General features: G+C 44.0%; 1 pseudogene across 1 annotated transcript; it reads right to left on the reverse strand.

The window, feature by feature from the left end:
• Positions 1-2: 2 nt before the first annotated feature.
• LOC103258120 lies at positions 3-1,742 on the reverse strand (annotated as a pseudogene). Its single transcript, XR_504155.1, has one exon. The product of XR_504155.1 is annotated as a nucleolin pseudogene (transcript).
• Positions 1,743-5,321: the final 3,579 nt, after the last annotated feature.

The following is a 5,321-nucleotide window of genomic DNA, read 5'->3' on the forward strand; positions in this document are numbered from 1 at the left end:
AGAGTTTTGGATGGCTGGCTTCTGGCATTAGGTGATCCCCTGGGTCCTTGCAACTCCAGCCTGATTGCTCTGCCCTCAATTTCCCTTTTATTACAGGAATTTAAAGCTTCTTTAGCATCTTCAAATGACGCAAACTCTATAAATGCATACCCTTTAGATTTGCCATTTTGGTTCTGGGGCACTTTGATAAAAGTTGCCTTCTCAAATACTTCCTGAAGGGTTTCTTCTGTTGCACTGTAGGAAAGATTGCTTAAAACCAGAGTTTTTGATTCACCACTCCAAGTGCTATTCTTTCCACCTCTGTAGTCTTGACTTTGACCTTTCTCTCCAGTGTAGTACAGGGAAATAGATCGCCCTTCAATCTCTGTTCCCTGCTTTTCTTCAAAGGTTTTATCTGCGTCAGCTTCTGTCTTAAATTCAATATAAGCAATCCCTTTACTCTTTCCATCCTTGCTGACTAATCTGATATCCACAGCATCTTCAAACACTTCCTTTAATTCATCCTGAGTGACTTTGTAAGGGAGGTTTTTGGCCAAAAGGGTTCTTGCATCTCTATCTTTCTTACTGTCTTTTCCTTTTGGCTTCTCTAGTTTAATTTCATTGCCAAAGACTTTCAAGCCAGTGAGTTCCAAGGCTTTTTCCAGGTCTTCAGCAGATTCAAAGTCCACATAGCCAAATTTCCTAGTCATACCAATTCTGACATCCACAACGGCAAGATCATTTTTAGCAAAAACATCACTAATACCAGTTTTTAGTTCAGCAGCAGACTTGTTAAAGTTCAGGTTTCCAACAAAGAGATTGAAAGCTGTAGTTGGCTCTGTGGCTTCTACTTTCTGTTTCTTGGCTTCAGGAGCTGCTTTCTGCTTGGCCATTTCTTTCTTTCGTTTTCCAGATGCTTCTTTGACAGGCTCTTCCTCTTCCTCCTCCTCTTCCTCCTCCTCTTCGTCATCCTCATCGTCATCATCCTCTTCATCATCATCATCATCATCATCCTCATCCTCATCATCTTCCTCTTCATCCACAGCCACGCTCTTAGCTTTCACAGGAATAGCCTTTGCAGAAGCTTTCTTACCTTTGGCCAGTGTGGTATCCATGGCTTCCTCCTCAGAGTCATCTTCCTCGTCATCATCATCATCCTCGTCATCTTCCTCTTCATCGTCTTCATCATCCTCGTCCTCTGAGGCAGGAGTAGCAGCTGCTGCTTTTGTCACTGCTGGTTCAAATTCATCCTCTTCCTCCTCATCTTCATCATCATCCTCATCATCCTCATCCTCATCACTGTCATCATCCTCCTCCTCATCACTGTCTTCCTTCTTGGCATTCTTACCGTTCTTCGCCCCCTTTGCTGGGGTGGCAGCTCCCTTCTTACCAGAGGTTGCTACCAATGCCTTCCCTGGTGTGGCTCCCTTCTTGCCAGGAGTCACGACTGCTTTGGCTGGTGTAACTGTCTTCTTAGTTGGTATGGCAGCTGCTTTTTTGCCTAGGGTGACAACTGCTTTCTTGGCAGGTGTGGCAACTGCAGCCTTTTTTGTTGGGGAAACCACCACTTTCTTTGCTGGGGTTGCAGTAGCCTTCTTGCCTTTCTTCTGAGGGATGATAACCTCCTCTCCACTGCTATCATCTTCTTCATCTTCTGACATTTCCTCATCTTCACTATCTTCTTCTACCTCCTTCGGGGGAGGAGCCATTTTCTTGGGGTCCCCTTGATTTTTACCTGCCTGCCGAGTAGCCAGCCTCTTCATCTCTTTACCTCAGCACCCAGTCCAGGTATGCATTCTTAATCTCATGCCCCGCTCATACCTGTCAATGCCTGCAACCAGTCAGTCCATCAGTGAGCACTGAACTCCTCAATGTGCTTTGCCCACTATGATTCATAATAAGAATCTTTTGGGGCTCTGAGGTACAGCTATGATTCTCAACCCTGTCTGCACAGCAGCATTTCTGTATAGTTCTTAAAAATCTAGTCTCCCAGCCCAGACCAATCATATCAGAGACTTTGGGGTGGGACCCAGGCATCAGCACTTTCTTCAGCTCCTGAGATGATTCTAGTGTGTAACCAGGGTTCGGGACCACATGCAGAGCTTTTCCAGTCCTTCCTTGTAGAGTCTGATTCAGAAAGTCTGAGGTAGGGTCTAGAAACTTACCCGTTACGCAAGGACTGCAGGTATTATTTTTTCATCCCGAAAGTTTTCTTTAAAGGACCAGATAGGAAGCCATTCTTTACCTCGGTTTCTAAGTGACTCTATTTGCAGTACTGTGTGTTCTCATCCTACAGAACACTCCACCCAGCAGCCATGGAATATGCATTCTACTCATCACCACATGGAATGTTCTCCAAGATCGACCACATGCTCGGTCATAAATCAAGCATAAACACATTTCATAAGACTGAAATCCTGCCATGTACTTTCTCAGCCCACAGTGAATAAAAATAAATATCAACACCAACAAAGCTACCCCAAAACCCACAAAGACATGGACATCAAACAGCATGACACTGAACAACTCCTGAACTCCCAGGTCAACACAGAAATAAAAGCAGAAATTAAAAGATTTCTGGAAACAAATGCAATTAAAGACACATCTCACCAAAACCTCTGGGATACTATGAAAGCACTACAGTGAGAGGAATTCATTTCTTTACGAACACACATCAAGAAAATGGAAAGATCACGAGTTAACAGCCTAACAAATCACCTAAAGGAGCTGGAAAGACAAGACCTCCAAAACCCTAACTTCAGCAGAAGAATCCAGATCGCCAAAGTAAAAGCTCAAATACAGGATGTAGAAGACAAAAATATTATAGAAAAAAATCAACAAAACAAAAAGCTGGTTCTTTGAAAGGGACTGTATCTTTTTTAAGTCCTTTCAAAAAAATCTTAGACCTTTGAGCTTGCCATACGAGAGTAGACTTTTAAAAAAGTCTACTGTTCTTGGTTCACTGTAGTGGCCAAAGCCATTCACTCACATTTCAAAATAACCCCTAAGAGAGAAAGCACTGTCCCACCTGAGAATCCTTTGGTTGATGCTTATAGCTCAGCTGCAAAGTCCCTGCCAAGCCGACACCTACTTCTGGAGACAGAAAGTTAACTACTTCCATTGATGGTCCTTGAAATCTTTGGTCAGCTCTAGCTAATTGAAAACTGCAAGAAAATGGAAGCCACTCTGCTATTCTCCCTGTGGTCTCTAAGACAACAAGTGGTTTGGCCCAAAGGTGGTCTGAATGTTTGTGCCCCACCATGGGATTAGTGCTCTCCTAAAAGAGACCCTGGGGAGGTCCCTTGCCCCTTCCACCATGTAGGGACACAGGGAGAAGATGCCATCTGTAACTCAGGAAAGGAGTCGTCACCAGACACCACATTGGCTGGTGCCCCAATCTTGGACTTCCCAATCTCTAGAACTATGAGAAATACACTTCCGTTGCTTATAAGCCTCTTAGTCTATAAAATTCTGTTGCAGCCCACACATACCAAGACATACACTTTCTTCCTAATGTTCTCTCAGTGCTGGGGTGCACACTTGTGAGGCAGGAGACAGGCCCTGGGAATAACTCACAATCCCCCCACTTGCTCCAGACCCAAGGTCTCCAGGACACACTGGGGATGTCCCCTTCTTGCCAAGAGGATGGGGCACAAAAGAGATGGCTTCATTCTCATTCATAAGTATTTATGTGTTTAAGTTTCATGATACTTGTCCTCAAATAGGCTTCTAACGGACCCTGAAGGTACCATGAAGGCTCACCTTCAGTTTGAAACACTCAGGATAAGAAATTGCAATGGACTTTTATTAGCAGACAGGCCCTACCTTCCTGCATGTAATCTTAGTCATCTGATTTGTGTGATCCAATTTGCTATGATTTTCTTGCTTCTTTTTTTTTTTCAGAATTGGATTCTTAAAAATGAGCATTTTGTGAATTGGTCATTAGTTTTGCTGGACTTGTATATAATTCTTCTGGAAGTGAATAATTTTCTGTTTTGTTTTGTTTTTGTGTTTAACTGTTGTTGTCTGTTATTTGTCTTTTGGTTTTGATAGTGAAATCTTAGACACATGTACTTTGTTTTACATTTTTAGGTTGTTTCACTTGTTTGCCTAATTATGTTGATACGTATTTGAAAAACACTTGCAACAGATACTCAGGTAAACAAAATGCACAAACCATTCAGGAAGTCACTGTACACAAGAAGGGCAAATTGCAGTGCAGCAAAGAACAAAAATGAAATAAAGGGCTTTGTGAAGATGAGGAAAACTGTTTAGGACAATGCTCAGACTGGAAGCTGTTCCCTTTCCACTCAAAAGCCCAGGTCACCTGAGGCTCACATGACTCTGAGAAGCAGGTATTTCAGAAGCACAGACATGGGGGCCAAATTGGCAGAGAGTGAGGCTCCCAGGATTTGCAGAATTTTAGCCCCAACCATAAACAGGACAAGAAAATGCCCAGAAGAGCTGAGAGTTCCCTCCAACGACCACACCAGCCCTTCGAACCCTAGAATGCACTTGTCTTGTCAGCATTGACCATGATGAGACAGACAGAGCCGCAGATGCAGGTGCTGGCAAAACCAGGACAATGGTGGAACCGGACAGAGACAGAGAGAGAGAGAAGGTAACAGGGAGGGTGGAGGGGGACACCAGGTGCCCAGTAGCCTGTTCTTGACATGCACATCCAATGTGAGCGTATATATGCATGCCCAAGTTGACGGGTTTGGAACCACATCTCATGTGTTCATGCTGTGCTTCCAGGCCTTCTTGAGTTTTCAGTAAGAATTTCTGCATCCTTGGGCCCTTCCTAAGGACGCTGAAGAGAAGCAACTGACGGAAAGTGGGATGAAGACATGTGATTAACGATGACACTGCAATTTGGATGCAAACATCGAGAATGGAATTTTTTTTCACAGAAACAGACCAGATAGGGCTATTTCTGTTTGAGTGGACAGCTTTATTCAAAACCCAGAGTACAGAGGTTCCCTGATGCCGTCCTCTCCTCTTTCTCTGTCTCCTCCCCTTCTCCTCCCAATCTGCTTTTTGTTTATAAAATTCACTTTTCAAACAACTTTATTTTACTATAGAGAGAGGGGCACAAGTCAGGAGAGGCCACACAAGTAGGCTGCATGCAGGTGAAGTTTGGGCCTCCGACTGGTCTTCGCCTCCCCTGGTTCAGAACCAGGTACTCTTTGTGTTGTAACGTCTCTGCTCCCTCCCCTGGCAGTGTTCTACAATGGCTTGTAGCTCCCTACTGCTACCTTGATTAATGCTCAGGTCCCACTTATGAGCGAGAACATGCTGTATTCAGTTCTTTGTTTCAGTGATAGCTCACTAAGTATGAT

This window comes from Carlito syrichta, unplaced genomic scaffold (genome assembly GCF_000164805.1).
Source record: "Carlito syrichta isolate Samal-C Ts95f unplaced genomic scaffold, Tarsius_syrichta-2.0.1 Scaffold301965, whole genome shotgun sequence".
Classification (NCBI taxonomy): domain Eukaryota; kingdom Metazoa; phylum Chordata; class Mammalia; order Primates; family Tarsiidae; genus Carlito; species Carlito syrichta.